This window comes from Haliotis asinina, chromosome 13 (assembly GCF_037392515.1).
Source record: "Haliotis asinina isolate JCU_RB_2024 chromosome 13, JCU_Hal_asi_v2, whole genome shotgun sequence".
NCBI classification, from domain to species: Eukaryota; Metazoa; Mollusca; class Gastropoda; order Lepetellida; family Haliotidae; genus Haliotis; species Haliotis asinina.
In genome coordinates this window covers 6,015,015-6,034,378 of record NC_090292.1, presented here as the reverse complement: position 1 = coordinate 6,034,378, position 19,364 = coordinate 6,015,015, and the positions used below count along the sequence as shown (strand labels likewise).

General features: G+C 41.8%; 1 protein-coding gene across 5 annotated transcripts in view; it reads left to right on the top strand.

Annotated features, from left to right (window-relative positions):
* LOC137259880 (cholinesterase-like) overlaps positions 1 to 19,364 on the top strand; it is a 75,069-nt gene that overhangs the window by 25,520 nt on the left and 30,185 nt on the right. The window contains exon 1 of one of the 5 annotated variants that reach the window (XM_067797517.1): positions 120 to 323. The exons of 3 other annotated variants lie outside the window; for them this stretch is intronic. The gene's annotated coding sequence lies outside the window, so the exon portion shown is untranslated. Of the gene's footprint in view, positions 1 to 119; positions 324 to 5,802; positions 5,881 to 19,364 lie in introns of those variants that run through there. One more of the 5 variants, XM_067797518.1, reaches the window with a different exon arrangement.

Genomic DNA, 19,364 nt, shown 5'->3' with positions numbered 1-19,364 from the left:
TAAAACGTATGCATCTCCAGGCAAAATTGTTGTTGTCTCTCCCAGCTGGAGAGTGATTGTTTGTGATGGTGTTTGGTAGTTGAAAAACGGGGGTCTTTGACAGCTCAGCACGTGCCGAGGACACTTCTCACAGCCGCTGACAGTGCGCTATCCCCCATCAAGTGGCCTGTTTTTATATCACTTGTCAAGCTTGCCTACAAGTTCGGAGTAGCTAACCAGTAGTGTGTTAGCGGTGTATTGTTTTGGAATGGTGTTGCTTTGCGGGTCTCGGTGAAGTTACCCCTATCACGACTGTCAACCCAATTTCCTTGTCAACCCTGAGGGTAAGTACATGTGTTTTGTACCTTGGTGAAAGGACGATTTGAGTTCAGGGTGTTCTAGATCCCACCCGGGTTGGATATGCGTGGAGACTGAATCGGGGTATGGAGACCAGCAGGCTGGACGGGTAGCTAATTTTGTGGTTGGAGGAGTCGGGACAATGTTATATTGCAAGTAATGTAGGTCGGACGGAGGGTACCGGCCACCTCTGAAATTACAAGCACACTTGTCTTTATAAAACAATACAATCTTAAAATATATCGCAACATTATTAGGGTACATTCATAATCTATGGCTAGACGATGATGATGTTTTTGGGGAGCGGACTTGGGATGGTGGTGGTGGTAGTGGTGTGTGTGGGTAGGTATGTCACGCACTTTGCTCTGGGAAGGTAGGGTGGTGTTCAATTATGTACACGTCCTCGGCGGGGGCTCAACATGGTACATAATAGTTTGCTTACTGGTCATGGTGTTATGGTGGTGGTAGTGGGGATCAATTTGTAGGTGACATACGGGGGTGGGGGGTGGGGTCTCTTACTTTGTACATAAGTTTCACAGGACGGCGTGCCATTCACATTGTACATGCTTCTTCGTCATATTTTCCACCAACACTCTCCTGAACGGTCCCTGTGTGAACGAAGTCCATGAATGTTGAGCCCACGCCTGTTTGTATTTTACAATGTAACTAGTATTTGTGTAAGCAAACTGCACAACAAAATGCGGTTTATTCTACGTCCAGGTTACGTTGTGCAGGGTACTGATATTCGTACATGTACCGAAATACCATTTCTGGCAGAAGGTATCAGTTCTGACGTACAGCAACAATTTCAAAACAGCTAGTAAAGGACTACATGTATCTATCGGGTACCATCAGTTACAGCATGACGTATCATTTACGGCCACGTAAGTTCGACATTACGTAACAGTTACAAAATAGCGTTGGGGCACAATGCATCAGTCAATTGCGACAAAATTGCAATTTACGACAGGACGTAAGTGCAACATAATATACCTCGTAACATGAATATGAAATGCACCGCTTGTCATGTACTATTTTACGCCAAAGGTTTTCAATAACGACACTTCGTAAGTTCCGACATTAATTAAAAAAAGCGATACAACGAAGAGGGAGGAAGTGTCATATATCACGCTGCCATCTGTGGAATAATGCTACAGTATCATTTACTACACTAAAACAGTTGAGATTTTATGTACAGTACCGATACACGTACTATGTTTCATGTCGCTTATAATATAAGCGGCTACGCCATGATGTATCATTTACGTACAACGGACGTTTCCACATATTGTTTCAATTGCGAAACAATGAAGTGGCACAGTGTACCGTCGGTTATAACATGAGTTACAATATAATGCATCATTCTCAACAACAGTGTATCAGCTCTGATACAATCAGTTTTGACAAAATGATCACTGGAAATGACGACACATATTAATTTCAACCTTCCGGCTTACTGTACGTAGCTTTACGGTGTAATTCAAGACAAACTACACGTGCTGGACACACGTGGCACCCCAACGTGTGTACCAGATCCCCTGACATATGAGGCTTATTAGAGGGATTTTGTCCAACACCTTGACCTTTTGTTGATAGCCTTCTGTAGCTGGCCAGTGACAGCTGACGACGTTTACGTAGACTTCCACGTAGACGTATTTGACAAAGTGTTGCTGCCTCGAGAATGTATATTAACCTACAATGTATTAGTTTCATCGATCGGCTGCAATATGGTGATGAACACGCACACTGATGTTTGTTCTTCTCCGTCCTGTTAATTAAAACATCCAGCTTTCGTTGACGGCCCACGTGCGTATTGTTGAGATGGTATGTATATATGCTACGCATTCATAAAGTGAAATGCATTTACTAATCAGTCAGTCAGTCAGTCAGTCAGTCAGTCAGCCAATCAATTAATATCTCCAATACATAATTTGTGACGATCTGCATCTGAAACCGTTAAAGTATAGTGTCTACGACAAGCGTAGTTCTGCGTTAAGTACTGAAATTACGACATGTCGTAAGTCATTAACTTCTCGTATGCCAACAAAACAGTTGCAACGGTCGTCGTCAAGACAACGCTGTAGGAATGTTTTATATATAAAACCAGTGTCTGAAGTATCCCTTTAACGTTCCCTGTTTAATTAGAACAACATTAACAAGCTTTGTTTCTCGGATTCCTGTTTGACATGGCATCAATCTGTTTTGCTCATTCTCATCTTGTCCTCCTTCCTTACGACATGAGTTCAGTAATAACGTGTTTTGCGTCGTGATGTGCTGTCGTGGAATGAGTCGATGAAATCAGAATCAGTTTGTAGTTGGCCATTTGAACATGTTGACGTTTACAGTGATAATTTCAAGATGTTCTCCAATTAAGCATGCTATTGCTGTTATGTTGGAGAGTGTCGGTGAAGATGTGTTAGTATATTGCTCAGAGCGAAATAAAATATTGCTGTATGATGTATGTATACAATAATGCTGAATGTTTTATATAATATTGCTGACTATGCAGTTAAAAATACTGACGGTACCACTGAATATTGCTTCCTTAAAAAGAAATATTTGTACACTGTTAATAGTGCAATGGCGTTTACTTGACAGCACCATGAAAGATTGCTCACGGTTCAATGACGTAGTGATCACTTTGTCATGAAATATTGCTGACTGTGCTTCGAATTACTACTAAATCTGTCATGAACAGTTTATTACTCCTCATTAGCGATACTCCGTTCAAACATATATTAGCGATTGCGAGATGCAGCAACTGTTTAAAAGCACTATGTCACGCCACCCTTCTCTAGGAACTGATACCAGCTATCAGCCCTCAGGGAAGCTACCGTATAACGTATATATAAAAAATAATACGCATTTAAATTTAGATTACAATGCTGAATCAAAACGTTCGAATGAATTAATGCAGTGTTGCATTAAATCAAGTCTCGAGCCCTCTATTGGTCGAATATTATTTCAAACGAACAACATAGTGGCATGTACCTTGAAGCGCTCTTTGCGAATATCCTGAATGAAGTTCGGTAAACAGTGACAACACCACTTGCGACATTTTAGATGTACGGAGCAATTCTTTTTATTCCGTATGTGGCAAATTGTATCTGTTTGGAGTTTCAGTTCGATTTCCGGCAAGTCGTAATGAATCATAAGCCTTTTATTGCGACAACAGGAAAGTGAGTTCATGCCTCAATATGCACATAATATAGGTCAAAATATTGTCAAAATGTTGTCAGTTTCCCCCGTCTGGTTTTGACTAGACTGGTTTATTGCAGGCCGTCCTAACGCTCTTCGAACAGCCTATGCAGTGATGCTGTGTGCAATATTTCCTTTTTTATTGACAATTTTTCTTCCTTTTTTTTCATACAAAGTCAATGTACAGTGAATAGTCCACTATTTCTGGACATTTCTTGGAATTGTGATATTGATCAAAGACTTCCAGATGTACTGGGAGTATGGAATAAACTATATGTAGTCATGGAAGCGAATAATTGAACACATGAAAGTACAAGTGTTTCCTTATTTATTTCCAGAATTTCACTCACAATACGTACCTTGTGCAGAAACCTGGAAAGAAACATGCAACACTTAATTATTAATTAATTAATTAATTATACATTCATGCGTTGACGCATTTGTTTCCATGAGTACATAGATAACATCTTCAACTGAAAAGCATATGGTACGAGGAACAAACTTGCAGCAATGAAACGCTACAAGTTTACTTCGACTTGTTATTATGTAAACTGAATGAAATTTCTACATTTTTTAACACGTGAAATAAATGCTAGTCTTGAAAATATTGTATTTTTTGTGCGATCGAGCTCATCATTTCTTTTCTCAGGGTATTCACATAGTACTTTTTCTTATTTAAGTGAAGAAGAGTGCCTGTTATATACTGAGTCCACGCAATAACATTACCCCAAATCTCTTTATCAATATCACATCATAAAATATGTGTATTATGCTTTCGACACTTGTTTAACAGAACGTACAGGGACTGGTTTCAATCAAGTTCATTTTGTATACTACATTTCGTCAGTTTACGCCTGTCGCGATATGGCTGAAACCTTGCCAATGTGACGTTAAATATTAACTCACTCACTCAGTTTACCCCTGTGAGTAATACTGACGGTACTGTGATATTACTGTGTACAGTACTGTTGCTCAATACAGATGTGATCATTACCTGTGATGCCTAAATGTTTACTTAGGTTAACGTCATTCTGTGACACGCGGTATGCAGGATTATAATGTGAGCTTTTTTCAGTAGGGTTGTCGAGTGGGGCAGTCTGTGTCTCTTGGAATTATGTTTTTGTGATCTTCCCTGTTGGCATTTTCAGTACAGTGTTGTACGGTGTTGAGTACGGTGTTGTAGTGGTGAGTACTGGGCGCGGTGGGCGCGGTGGGCGCGGTGGACGAGCTGGCTAAAGCGCCAGGCTAGAGATGCTATGAGATTGAGGTGTCGGCGTCGAGCCCACCTGTGACCAGTGTAAAAACCTTGGAGTCAGCTTTCTGTGCAGACTTTTACCGTGTTGCCACAACCCCTAGTGTACCGTACACAACCCTGTGCGCTTAAAAGAACCCAGGAATCCGTTGGTAGATGGCCAGATGGTGGCCACATGAATACGTGCATACACCTATTTGCGGGTATAGCAACTTGCAGTAAACACGGACAAAGTACTGTGACTATGTGCCCCACTCAACCCAGTTGTGAATTTGGTACCTCGTTAGGGTGAGAGCCACAATAAAGCTCCGAACCCTGGCTGCAAGAGTTGTATAATTCCCAGGGAGTTGAGATTGATAACACGCGTACGATATGACGCTGAGACGGACATCGAATGACCGAGGGAAACAAATAGCAGCGCCTTCGGCAAGCAATAGCTGCATGGATGTGTGCGCTATATAACTATAATAAACAACAAACCAATCAGTGCCAGTTGACCCGTGAAGGTCGTCAGCAGCTAGTGCTTGTCCCGTAGCATGCGAGTAACGGGATCGGGTGGTCGGACTCACTGTCTTGATTAACACATATCTTCGAATCCCAGTTTTGTAGATTGGTGCGAATGATGTAAATCACTGGGTTGTCTGGTTCAGAATTGAGTATTTATGACCGTCATACAGTATCAAGTATTGCTGATAAAACAACAAAGTATTACCAATCCCCAAACAATATTCATTTTTTTGTTTTATTTATAATATTTGGGTGAACAGAAAACTGTTATCGAACACATGGTCTACAAGCTCTCTTTCATGTATGTGGGTACAATGTGTGAAACTCATATCCGGTGTCCCCAGCCGTGATATTGATGGAATATTGCAAAAAGATGCGTATACCCATACTCACTCAACCTTTCATGTATATGCCTCAACGTTTCAAAAGGGAAATGGCTGCCTTTGTAATACTCCAAGTAGCCTGAATTCGTTGACTGTATTGTTGTCCTGTTTAGCCCGCGGGTGTACGTAAACGGTTCATGAGGACAGTGGTATGTAGAAACACGCGAAGGGAACACACTGACAGACACACGGAGTGGATACACGGTAAGCAAATTATTTGTTCGGTATGTATTTCATACCATAACATCTATATCAAAGCCCCATGAGGTGGGATACAATGTCAAACTCCGGGTGTTGTACTAGCTTGACGATGTACCATAATCCACTCAGACACTGACCTCTGACTCCGAGCCGACCTGCACTTTGTCTTGCTCCTGTCCTCTTCTTGCTGTCGAGTAGGGACTGGAGAGAAAGAACTACCTCATGTTCAGGTCTTAATTTATTACGAGTCCAAACTCGAACCTCGACCTTCAGCTCCCGGTAAAACAGAGTTTGTAACAAGCTATGTACCCGACATATTATGTAGGCCACCGCGTGTGTTAGATTCCAAATGACAAGTGGGCCTGCATGGCTCTATTTCGTTGTGTAGAAAATCGAATGTTTTCAGAAATTGACACTGCAGGGCTTCTTTAGATACAAAATGTCATGTCGATATTATGTAGACTAAATAGCAGTGTATATGTCTGCACACGGCGTTGTGAAATGTCAGTTCGTTTTGTGTAACAAAGAATAGTTTGAAAGCAGTTTGATATTTAATTTGTGTATTTTTAGATTTTGGATTTGGTTATTTGTTAACTTTGGAATCTTTAACTGATTTCAATCGCTGTTGTTATGACAGAATGCAAGACGTCGAAATTGTCCCACCACCACAATCGCTGTTGTTATGACAGAATGCAAGACGTCGAAATTGTCCCACCACCACTGCGAGTGAGTGAGATGAGTTTATCTCCGTTTGCAACACAAAGTACCGTTATAAGGTTATCGCGTCACTTGTGCAAGCGACTACATTGTACCGGAGGACGAGGCTATAATACTTGTAGTACCTAAAGGGGACCTGCTTTATGGACGGACAACGTCTTTATTGTGATAGCTGCTACGTTTCGGTGTAGACGCTAACGCCGTTATCAAGCTTATAATACGGATGGTCCGTATCTACTGTGGCTATCTTGACTAGAAGACGTGTGTCTTGATCAATAACTAGCCAAAATGAGGCTAGAGTTAACCAGATACAGGAGTTGGCAGTATCGTGCATCGTGTACATTGCACCCTGAAGGTATAGTTATTACAATGTCTCGTGCATTATTGATTGCGCTTTTGTTACCTCCCTTGTCATGCCGGCGGCTACTGACAGACAGGTAGCTTCACGGCTGACAGGGGAACAGTGGTCTATAAAAACATTAACACGTTTATTGTGTATTAAGCGGAAGTTCTTTCAAAATAACAGATGACCTTTTTGGCATTCCGTACGTGCGTCACAGTGGGACAAGGCCTTTGATTCTTGGTTGCAAAGACATCGGGGTAGGTTTGTACACAATATACACACAGCTTAAATGTCCCTGATGGTAAGCGTTCAGAGGATTAAACTAATCTTGGCAAATTTATTAAGAAAAAAAGACAGTGACAAGATGGAGCCGCAAGCTGGATCGTTGTCATCTCGGCAGTACATCTGACCTTGTTAAATCGCTGGGGGTCGGCGTGGATCAGAAAATGTGAAAAGAATAATGTATTGTTTGGTGTTTTAGGTGAGCTGTAAATGATGGCACTATAACGACAATTTCCTCTTGATAACGGTGAAGAGAGTTGAAAGATTGTCGAAGAGAGTGGATGCAGGGATGAACGAACGGGTAGATTGTCAATGTGAGTGTGTGAGTGAGTGAGTGAGTATGGGGGTGGACTGGCTGGATCGTTGGGATGGGTGTTGGGTGAGTGAGGGCAGCATCAGTGACTGAATGAGTGAGCGATTGTCCAGATCCAAGATTCGGCATGACATTACGTAATGTCTTAAATATCTTTATACTCAAAGAAGCATAAGCATGAACATATTGCATATTCATACCCTCGATCAGAGACTTCTTGGGATCTTAGGGGCGGCTGGGTAGCCTAGTGGTTAAAGGGTTCTCTCGCTCTTAACACAAAGCTACACACAACGTTCGAAATAACCGCCGGTCTGGAGGCCCAGCGCGGGCTCTTATGGCCTTCAGTAAATTATCTGTCAACTATTTTCAACTGGAATGTCTCCCAATTTGTCCTTTAATAGGTTCGGGAATCATCCCCGATCCATCATGTTACACGATAACTTACAGTTTCACTCCTGGTATTTCAGTTCTTTGGCGTTGGAATGTCAATACCAGTCTAACAAATATTTATTCCTCTGTGTGCCGCAGGCTTCGCTTGATTCGGTAGAAACAGTGTGAAACTCTGTACCATGTAGTCTGTTTTGTTCAGTTTTGTTTTCGGTTTGACTTCAACCAAATACGCCTGCTGATTTCATTCAGGGCCTGTATAGTTTGAGGCCTGCATGTAACAGCAGGCCCTGATTGCCGGCTTGCAAAATAAACTAATGCAAACACTGGCGGCACACCCCTCAGCCTTTTAGCTGGAATCGCCTATCGTGACTAGTATTAGTTCTTATAATGTATTTGCTCACACAGATATATTTTTACATTACGATGTATTGTTCTCCATGTTTTGTCATCATCTGTGTATTTCCACCCCGCACCCCGACTCCCGCTTTTTCCGTCTCTGTGTCTCCTCGCGTTGAAAAATATAACTCATTAAGAGAAAAAAAAAACCAACCAGCCAACTTGCTGCTCGATATTTTTTGCACTCTTGTAACATTTTGGTATAGGATTAAATGTCAGGTAAAACATCAGACGTGGAAAACAATACATGGTGTTCTGTCATATTAACATGCCCCTGAATAGCAAGGAACCTGTATAATGAAAATATCAGGGCTGACTTGTACGAAGCGATCTTACCGCTACAATGATCGTAACTACCATTCTTCAACACAGGCTTAAGATAGCCGTAGCGCTAAGATCGCTTTGTGCAAGTGGGCCCAGGAGTACGACAAAGGATGCATCACGTTGCATCGAAGCCTTGGAGGAAGACGATACTAAGTTCAGATAAATGCTCAATGTTGATGTTGAAAGTTCAAATGTGAAGTCATTAGAAATTGCAAACAATAGTATGTCTTTACGCCAATGAAACATGATAACCAACAAAATAAACTTAATCAAAATGTTTAAAATATATTACCATACGGATGAAAAATGCTACATCGCTGATTTGTGTACACTTTACAAGGTCCGTGGACAGGGCCGCTTTCTGTGCACACAGTAGTTTGTACAATGGTTCATAAATAGGGCATCGTTACCTTTAAATAGAAAACTGTACAATGTCTTTAGGTAGGGCATTGTTACCTTTAAATAGAAAACTGTACAATGTCTTTAGGTAGGGCATTGTTACCTTTAAATAGAAAACTGTACAATGTCTTTAGGTAGGGCATTGTTACCTTTAAATAGAAAACTGTACAATGTCTTTAGGTAGGGCATTGTTACCTTTAAATAGAAAACTGTACAATGTCTTTAGGTAGGGCATTGTTACCTTTAAATAGAAAACTGTACAATGTCCTTAGGTAGGGCATTGTTACCTTTAAATAGAAAACTGTACAATGTCTTTAGGTAGGGCATTGTTACCTTTAAATAGAAAACTGTACAATGTCTTTAGGTAGGGCATTGTTACCTTTAAATAGAAAACTGTACAATGTCCTTAGGTAGGGCATTGTTACCTTTAAATAGAAAACTGTACAATGTCTTTAGGTAGGGCATTGTTACCTTTAAATAGAAAACTGTACAATGTCCTTAGGTAGGGCATTGTTACCTTTAAATAGAAAACTGTACAATGTCTTTAGGTAGGGCATTGTTACCTTTAAATAGAAAACTGTACAATGTCTTTAGGTAGGGCATTGTTACCTTTAAATAGAAAACTGTACAATGTCTTTAGGTAGGGCATTGTTACCTTTAAATAGAAAACTGTACAATGTCCTTAGGTAGGGCATTGTTACCTTTAAATAGAAAACTGTACAATGTCTTTAGGTAGGGCATTGTTACCTTTAAATAGAAAACTGTACAATGTCTTTAGGTAGGGCATTGTTACCTTTAAATAGAAAACTGTACAATGTCCTTAGGTAGGGCATTGTTACCTTTAAATAGAAAACTGTACAATGTCTTTAGGTAGGGCATTGTTACCTTTAAATAGAAAACTGTACAATGTCCTTAGGTAGGGCATTGTTACCTTCGCATAGAAAGCTGCATGACGTCCGCGTAGGGCACATGGTAAACTGTTCACTGTCCTTTGAGGGGTCCGGGGGGCATAGACAGACGGGTATCAACACCCATTTCAACCACTATGTATTTAAGAGAGTTACGTCTACCTTCACACAGTAATGTGGGGTCAGATGAAAACGGTTTAAACAGGGACGCCGCTGTAAAGCGTAAAAAAACAATACATTTCAGTGCAAGACATATTATTGATCTTTCGCCTGGGTTCGAATCCCTGAATGGGAGTCGGCCAAGAAATGCACGTCTAGAATCTGTAATTTACTGAGGAAATTGAATGCACTAACTCGTCTGCCGGAATGCAAGATGGCGACCAGCCCCAATAGCTCTCAGTGTGCACACGAGCCTCTGTAATGAAGCAAGACTGCCTTAAGGTTTTATATAAAATTGAATTTGATTAAAAAACTTAAATTATAAATTCATGGATTTCTTTTCTCCAAGAAATGTTTGCATCACCAATGAGGCCTTGAGGTAGACCAGGGTAAGCCTTTCTGAGCTCTCCGTGGGACTTGAGACATATTTTAGACTGAAAGGGTTTTTTTGGAATTGGAATGTTCAGTCGAACAAATGTATCTCGAACTAATGGAGATATGAAAAATTGTTCGACACATCCGACTCGATCCTTTATCAGTAAATCTGTACAACATTCAAAGAAAACGTAACACATCCGATGCTTTATGCTAGTACCGTATGTCGAGCATTCGAGGCATACATACTTGCCCTTGATTGTGAGAGTGAGAAAAGTGTCACGGTGAGACCGTGTGTTCGATGTAAACAGAGATTCGATGTTTCCAAACTATATAAAATGGTGTTCGGCTTTAGTAAACCTTGAGGAATCGATTGCAATGATCGCTCAATGATAACAAAAACCCAGAGATATTATATATCATCAGCTGTTTGCTGTTACGGGAAAAATAGGATTCAAGCAAAATCAGGTGGCATATTCTGCACCACCTTATGATACGTGTAGAAACCCACAAAACTGGCTGTACAATTCCAGTTTATGCTGCCATTAATGTCCGTATTTCCCCGGGCGACCTTGCACGCCTACAGACACGGGACAACTGCATGAGCCATGGTTCACCTGGGACTATGGTTCAAAGTGCTCATATTCTTATATCCTTTGTTTGTTTTCATCAGCAATTATAATCAATTGTTCCTATTATCATCTGTTGTTGTGCGTGATGACGTTCATGGTATCATGCTTGCACTTAAGTATGGAAAACAAGAATGTCAACGGAATGACGTCATCAACGACGTGTAATACCGGTAACCGTGTACCAATGAGTAGAGTTTAAGCTACGGGCGACATTGCATTTGACTTGGAAATATATACTCTCAAATATAACCATTTTCTTAGCGAATAAAAACTTGAACTACAAAAGCTGTTTTGGTCATGGACGCTATCATCGGGGTTAGAATATTGGCCTTCAGTAACCGATGCTTGTCAGATGAGGCGTCTAACGGGATTGAGTGGCCGGAGCCCATATTCTCAAAGCGTTCGTAGCATTAAGAATTCTTAACTTTGTGTTGAGAATGGGCTTAAGAAGTTCGTAGCGCTACGAACGTTTCGAAAATAGCTAGCCAGGCTCCTAACGTGCTTGACACATGGTCGCACCAGTATTCGGGACATCGATGCTCATGCTGTTAACCACTGGCCTGGAGGATCCAGACTCGATTACATACAGATTAGCACATAGTTGTAGTATTGCTGAGTGCGGTGGTAAGAAACCAACTTAGTGATAGATTCCAATTATATGTTAACATTTTAACTTTTATCACGAAACAATATATTATTTATCCTTGGCGTGCAGATAGGGAACACGACAGACCAACGCCCTGACTATCGATTTTCCGCAGCAGTTTATTAGACTGAGTAAAGTGGGTAACCCCTCTCCCGACCAGATGCATTACCGTGAAGGCATTTACCTGCCCCATCACCGTAAGTAGTTTTATTATATGCCGGACCTTTCTTATTAATCCTGTGTCACAATGATATTTTGATACTGGCTGGGGTGCGGTGAGGTGGGGTAGGGTGAGGTGAGGTACCGGCGGTTCTTCAGACAGGCGTTCTCACCCTTAAGATGAGATAGGTGACTGCCTTTGGACGGGGAAGCTGAATATTGATGTTGATAGTGAAAGAGCGTGTTTGGTCAACTTTTTAATTTTAATCATGTTCTGTCACGCTATATGCAGTTTTAATTGTCGAAAGTGTTCAGGCCCCAGACGTTTACCGCTTGGCTAAAACCCACTAACGAGTGCTGTTTGAAATTAATCATTTAACTGTCAACTGATTCGAAATACTATGATAGGATTCCGGCTCGCCTAAGGGGGCGTAACTCTTGCCAAACGTTGAACGATCGACGTGTCCCTTGGCTATACGATCATTACTACCGAGTTTGTATAAACAAAGAACTCTACCATTGTCTTTTATTTCACAAGGAGTCATCTCCTTCACCAAGACAAGGAGATCCATCGCTTAACAAGAACGGGAACACGCCTTGAGGAACCCTTCGTCTGTACCTTACTGAACCGGTCAACTACTTGACACCCTTTGTCGTATCATACCACACTTCGCTAACAAGTGATCTCAAATATGTATACATAGTCAATTCTGGATGAAAGTAAGGTACGAATCAATAGCTTATACATATGCCATTGGTTGACCTTTAAGACAAGGCCTTGGGCTTCCTCTTGGGTTTCATGTCGAGAGACGATGATTGTTTGGCGAGTAGGAGACGAAACACTACTGAGAACTACGCATGGTTGCATCGACGCTCCACGATAGGGGAGAAACGTATTTCAATCGTTCAATGCGATCGGTACAAAAAGAAGTTCATTAAGTTTGACTTCTCGGATCTGGGGAACACGATTCATAGACGTGGTGCCATCGTCTACTGACAGCTGCATTTGTGGCCCATTTCATTGTAAACTGACGCTAAAACGAAAATACACAGCTGAACATTTTGGAGGGATTATTTTGGCAATGTGTTTTGAATGTGATTAATTGAACGTTACGACTGTTGACCTACATAGCCTTGCTCCAAGGCTGTACGTAATGCTAAGACATGGCCGGATGGGAGAAATTCTACATATGTCTAGATAAGTGAAGGACGCCAGTCTGTTTAGGTACATCACGTGTTCCTTGTATACTGAACTGCAAAAGAAACGCAAGTTTGGAAAAAATTAAATCCCATAAGCCCAGCAAGTACCAGCTTATGACGTCTGTTGATACGAGTGAGTGAGCTTAGTTTTACGACGGATTCAGCGATAATCCAGATGCACGGCGGCGGTCTGTAAATAATCGTGTCTGGACCAGACAATCCAGTGATCAACAGCATGAGCATCGACCTGCACGAGTGGGAACTGATGACATGTGTCAACCAAGCGAACGAGCCTGACTATCTGATTCCATGCGACAAACACAGGATACTGGAGGCCAGTATTCTAATTCGGACCTTCAAGGGTAGTCTTTTGGTATGATAAAACGGGGTTCGAAAGGGTTGTGAAAACATCTGTCTCACCCGAACTGTCAAACCGCCCATGTTGCCTGTCTTTGCATAGGCGAGCTGCAGACAGCAGAGATAATTGTACCGTTTCGTCAGGTCAGGGACGGCGGTTAAGTGTTCTCTTCAAGCCGAAACCCGGGATCGATTCCCCACATGTGTATAATATGCGGAGCCCATTTCTGGTTTCCCCAGCAGTGATATTGCTGGAATATTCCTAAAAGCGGCGTAAAACCATCACGCACTCGTTATGTCATGGAGCATGTTCCACAGCAAAAATAACTAACTGAAACACAATGGAAACTTAAGTTTCCGGTAGGTTTCCGGATCGTTTCTTTATGTTTCCATCAAGTTTCCGGTAAATGGAAACTCACAAATTACCAACAATCCGGTAGGGTTCCAGTGGGTTTCCGTTACCCAGATTCCAGTATGGGCTCCTGTGGGTTTCCGTTACCCAGATTCCAGTATGGGCTCCTGTGGGTTTCCGTTACCCAGATTCCAGTATGGGCTCCTGTGGGTTTCCGTTACCCAGATTCCAGTATGGGCTCCTGTGGGTTTTCGTTACCCAGATTCCAGTATGGGCTCCCGTGGGTTTCCGTTACCCAGATTCCAATATGGGCTCCTGTGGGTTTCCGTTGCCGGAATAGGAATATAGGAATCCCTATCCCAATGTTATTGAATCCTTGGATACATACTGATAAAACTCCGATCTCCTAAATGGAAAACAAGCATGCTCTGACCTTTGACATGGGCCAGAAATACCTTTCCAGTCAGCTGCCCCTAAGGAAGGCTTATGCTCTCGGTTTGTTCTTGAATATGTCGAGGTCATGAAGTACTACTTATAGTGAGTGTTTGCCAGGACGAATGAGTGAGTGAGTATAGTTTTATGCCACTCTTAGCAATATTCCATCAATACCACGGCGGGGGACACCAGAAATGGGTTTAACACATTGTACCCCTGTGGTGAATTGAACCCGTGCCTTCAGCATGACCACCGGGCGTTTTAACCACTAGGCTACCCCCCCCCCCCCCCCTCGCTAACGGTTTATACCTAGTTACAGCTGCATTGTGTGTGCGAATTACCTTTAAATAATTTAGTATTATCCTTGACATATTTCTTTAAATTATCCTGAAATTATTCTTCTAGGAGCACACATCCATCATTCAGTCCCAAAATTCCAACCTAATCGATGATAGGTCCATTGATTAGCATATCACGGTGCCAGCTGGTATATACACCAATGAGGATGTGTGACAACTGTTCACTATAAAATTACCAGTGTTGTGATAGAAATGTTTCAAATACACGCATATATATAATGTGGCTATTACCCAGACACTCCAGTATGAGTTTGATTGTGACAGTCTCAACTGTCAAAGGCCCACGACTTGTTTCCGCCTCGTCAATTATTAACTCGGAACGTTTCTGCTACTGAATGCCATATTTTCATTTTCCTATCTGCGATAGAAAGACAAATAATGCTTTCGTGGCCGGTGCTATTGCTTCCTCGCCTACGTTGGTATTAATGCAGGGACATTATTTATCATTGCTTAGTCTAAAACGTAGAGTTTAGTTCAAGTACAAATGAACCGATGCTTTGTTTTCTCAGTGAGTGAGGGAGTTCAGGTTACTTTCACAGTAGCATTATTCCAACAATATCACGACCGGGGACACCGGAAGTGGGCTTCACTCACGGTACCTATGTCGGGAATCGAACACTGGTCTTCTGCGAGACGAGCGGGTGCTTTATCCATTATGCTATCCCACCGCCCCTTATTATGACAGATCAGCTGAAATTTGTCTATAACTGCTAAGCGACAGACCTACTGAACTTTGTCTATAACTGCTTTGCGAGAATGTTAGTCAAGCGACCTTGTGTTGAAGTTGTTTGGACTTTCGTAAATAATTCAAGGCATCAAAGATTATTCACATCAACTAAACGGTCGTTACGATACACCGAACAAATACTAGACCTGTGACGATTCTGGTTAGAATTGGTTTTCAGCGGTCCATGATTGTCCTTTGGGAAGGTTTGGGTTAGAACTGGTGTTTTGAAACCCATCGTTGTCAGTTGTGAAGCTCTGTTTATAATTTGTCTTCTGCTGTCCATGGTTGTTAGTTGTGAAGGTTTTGGATAGAACTGGCCTTTAGGTGCCTGTGGTTGTCCATTGTGAAGCTCTGGTTTAGAATTTGTCGTCAGCAGCCCATCTTTGTCCGTCGTGAAGGTGTTGGATGGAACTGGTCTTTAGAAGCCAAAGCTGCGTCAGTGTCGAATAACGAGATCGTGAGAAATTCAAGTCACTGTGAAAGAGTTCACCTCCAGTGACGCCTTGGTAATGCGCGAGGAGAATTTGTTTGTTTGTTTGTTTGTTTGTTTGTTTGTTTGTTTGTTTGTTTGTTTGTTTGTGGCAGTGATATGGCTCCGGTCTATAACTAATCGAGTCTAGACCAGACAATCCTGTGGTCAACAGACACAAGTTTATGTACCAGTATTTGTGTGATTTGATCATACAGCTTGTTTACCTATTTAAATGAAACATTCTCCTATTCCTGAGAAGTAGTATTCAAGTGGTATTTGCTATTTAACCGATTTATTCAAACCCGTGAGCTCTGTAACCAAGTGTTTCTCTATATACTATTGAACTGGGCCCGGTGTTACGTTTACAAGTAATCGAGTGCAGCAAAATAAATACCGCAGGTAGGCGTTCCCGTAGACTTTCAGTCAGCACATGGGGGGTTAATCCCACGTGCTCACCCTCCCTCCCACCTCGTTCTCACTGGTGGCGGTAACTGCACGTGCAGCACCTCTCTCTAACAGTCGGATCAACCTTCGAAGGATTCCGGTAAGTCTCTTCCATGTAATCTCGCGAGAGCAGAAAGAAAGATTTCTTTTCAATTTATAAAAAATGTTCCTTTGAACTGGGAGGAGTAATTCAACGCAATCGCCCAAGTCAACACAGTAGTTCTAGTAGCACTGGGCCCTGTATTGGCCAACAGGTAAACATACAGAGCCCGTCAAGATACAGCTCAAATTGATATCGTGCTAGTGATCAATGTTGTCGTGCGTATGTTGCTATATTGGAAGGATTTAGATTTATTCAGAGCATGTTCAAGCCGCATATCGGTTGTCGACGCAATATCTGTTGTCGGCGCAACAGAAGAAAAGACCTTTCATTTTCACAGTAATGTAATATTTCCGTTATACAGTGACATTTCTTTTCAGTTTCAGTACAATCAAATTTCGATATTATGAAAGAATATCCTGTGAATTTACAGGGACATATCAACGCCCGCATTAAATTCTGTTATGAATTGTTGTTATAAGAATTGTGTAGATGGCAGCGAGGGGGTGGGTGTTGGTGTGGTTGATTGTTGTTGGTTGATCACACAAAATGATATAAAGAGCTTACATACACATGGCATGTTAAATGCAAAGAGCCATTATGGCTTATATGCATGTGTATATAATGTATGTTTAACTAGAACAGGGATAAGAATGAAAATTTCATAATAAAGAAGTTGATATCCATACAAATCTTCATTCTTAATAAAAAAAATATGTATTTCACTTCTAAATGCCCTTCAAAGACTTAGAACAGGGATAACACAATTTTCGTCAACTTTCGTTTTTGTACCAAACGATGATAGTCAGATTTCATTAGGGAAACTACTTTTTCAATATGAGAGTTATTACAATAATAATGAGAACATTTACTTTGTCTTGCGTCATCTAGAGCTGCACAGGATAAAATAATATAAACTTCGTCTCATATTACAAATTGTACATACCGGTATATTATTTTCTATGTCGCGATGGGTCGCCTAGTGGTTAAAGCGTTCATTCGTCACGCTGAAGACGCGGGTTCGATTCCCCACATGGGTCCAACGCTTGAAGCCCTTTTTCTGGTGTCCCCTGCCGTGATATTGCTGGAATATTGTTAAAAACGGCGTAAAACTGACCTCACTCACTCACCCATTCTATGTGTATATTATGCCATCTGCCGATTTCAAACGGTAATATGTGATTGCATGATTTGTTAACCAGACACGCTGCAGTCAGACATCATAGTTTTATTTTAACATGGAGACGTATTCCTTAAGCACAGATTTAGGAACCGTGAAAGGGATTTTCTGTCAGTATCGTTTCTATTGTTTGTTTCTAAACTATACCAGCAAATACGTACATCATAGGTATTCTTTAGTAAATAGTATAACCTGTGAAATTGAAATGTTTAGAATACTTCAGAAAGGTTCTCCACGCCAGGTGATTGGTGCCCTCTGGGCCAGCCCGTCTTATTGTGTTGACAGTATCGTCACAATGTAGGTCACGTCGAACCATGAGTTGCCGCTGAGGTTTCAATCACGCTGTTGTGTAAAGATTCATGTGCCCAATTCTCGTTTTACTATTTCCCATCATGCGGAATGGTACCGGTCACTTAGAGTTTGATGAAGAGACACAAATTGTTAAAATCGGTGTCGCTTTCCGTTGTAACTCTAGGTATAATCGGAGTCGACGTCATACTGAACTCGACGGTCACGTGTGTATATATATACAAACCCTACCCGTCGCCTCTTCCAAGATGAAAGTCACGATTTCACATGCACATAGCTTTGCGACTTATGAATTATTTCAGGTGAAACAACTGACATATTCTGTATTTGGATAGGGGTAGTCTTGTGGTTCACTCGTCACGCTGAAGTCCCCGGCCTCGAGTTGCCACATGGGTACAGTTTGTGACATTGCTGGAATGTTGCTAAACACTGAAGACCCCGGCCTCGAGTTGCCACATGGGTACAGTTTGTGACATTGCTGGAATGTTGCTAAACACTGAAGACCCCGGCCTGGAGATGCCACATGGGTACAGTTTGTGACATTGCTGGAATGTTGCTAAACACTGAAGACCCCGGCCTCGAGTTGCCACATGGGTACAGTTTGTGACATTGCTGGAATGTTGCTAAACACTGAAGACCCCGGCCTGGAGATGCCACATGGGTACAGTTTGTGACATTGCTGGAATGTTGCTAAACGCTGAAGACCCCGGCCTCGAGTTACCACATAGGTACAGTTTGTGACGTTAAGGTGTGGTATTGTACCTTAAAAATGAAACAGTTAGTTATGTAAATTTACTTTTGAAGATACAGCCTCCTTTAACTCAAATGAGTTTACTGAAAACGAACAAGATGTTACATTACCGCGTCACCCCCAGTAGTAACTGATTTATTGTTGACGGTATTATGGAGTTTGCGATTCTAAAATATCACTGAAAGCTTCAAATACCGGAAAAGGCCTTCCTTGCCGACATGGAACCTTTGGGGAGGGAATGGAAGGTTATCGCTTGAATTGAACTCTATACAATGCGCAGGTCTTATTGCGCTTGCCACTGCTGGAACCACTTATCTATCTTGATATGCAAATTGGTGATTACCCTTTCCAGATAACGTGACTTTTAAGTGTAGATATGCCAGAATAACGTTGACTCTGTTTGTAAAGATCCTTGGCAGGGTTCATCTAGGCGTTTAAGCTTCAAAGACCTGGGATTAGGAGTAATTACCTCCCTTTGCCCCTCCGTGAAGACGGCGAGATCTCTTTAGTAGCGTCGGGGGTAATTAAGCAATATCGTGCTTGGTTGCTTCTTGACTTTGTTTACAAACACTGGGCCATCTAGCGCCCTGACCCACAACCCAACAGGATTAAGCACATTATGCCTGCAGTGAGTTCAAACACGAGGGAATCAATTCCTGCTGCTTTGGCTGCGAGATGGTTCATTCCGCCCGGTCAGTGATTGGGAGGCTGAGATGTGATTATACAAACGGTTGTTGAATGTTGGCGGAGTCAACATA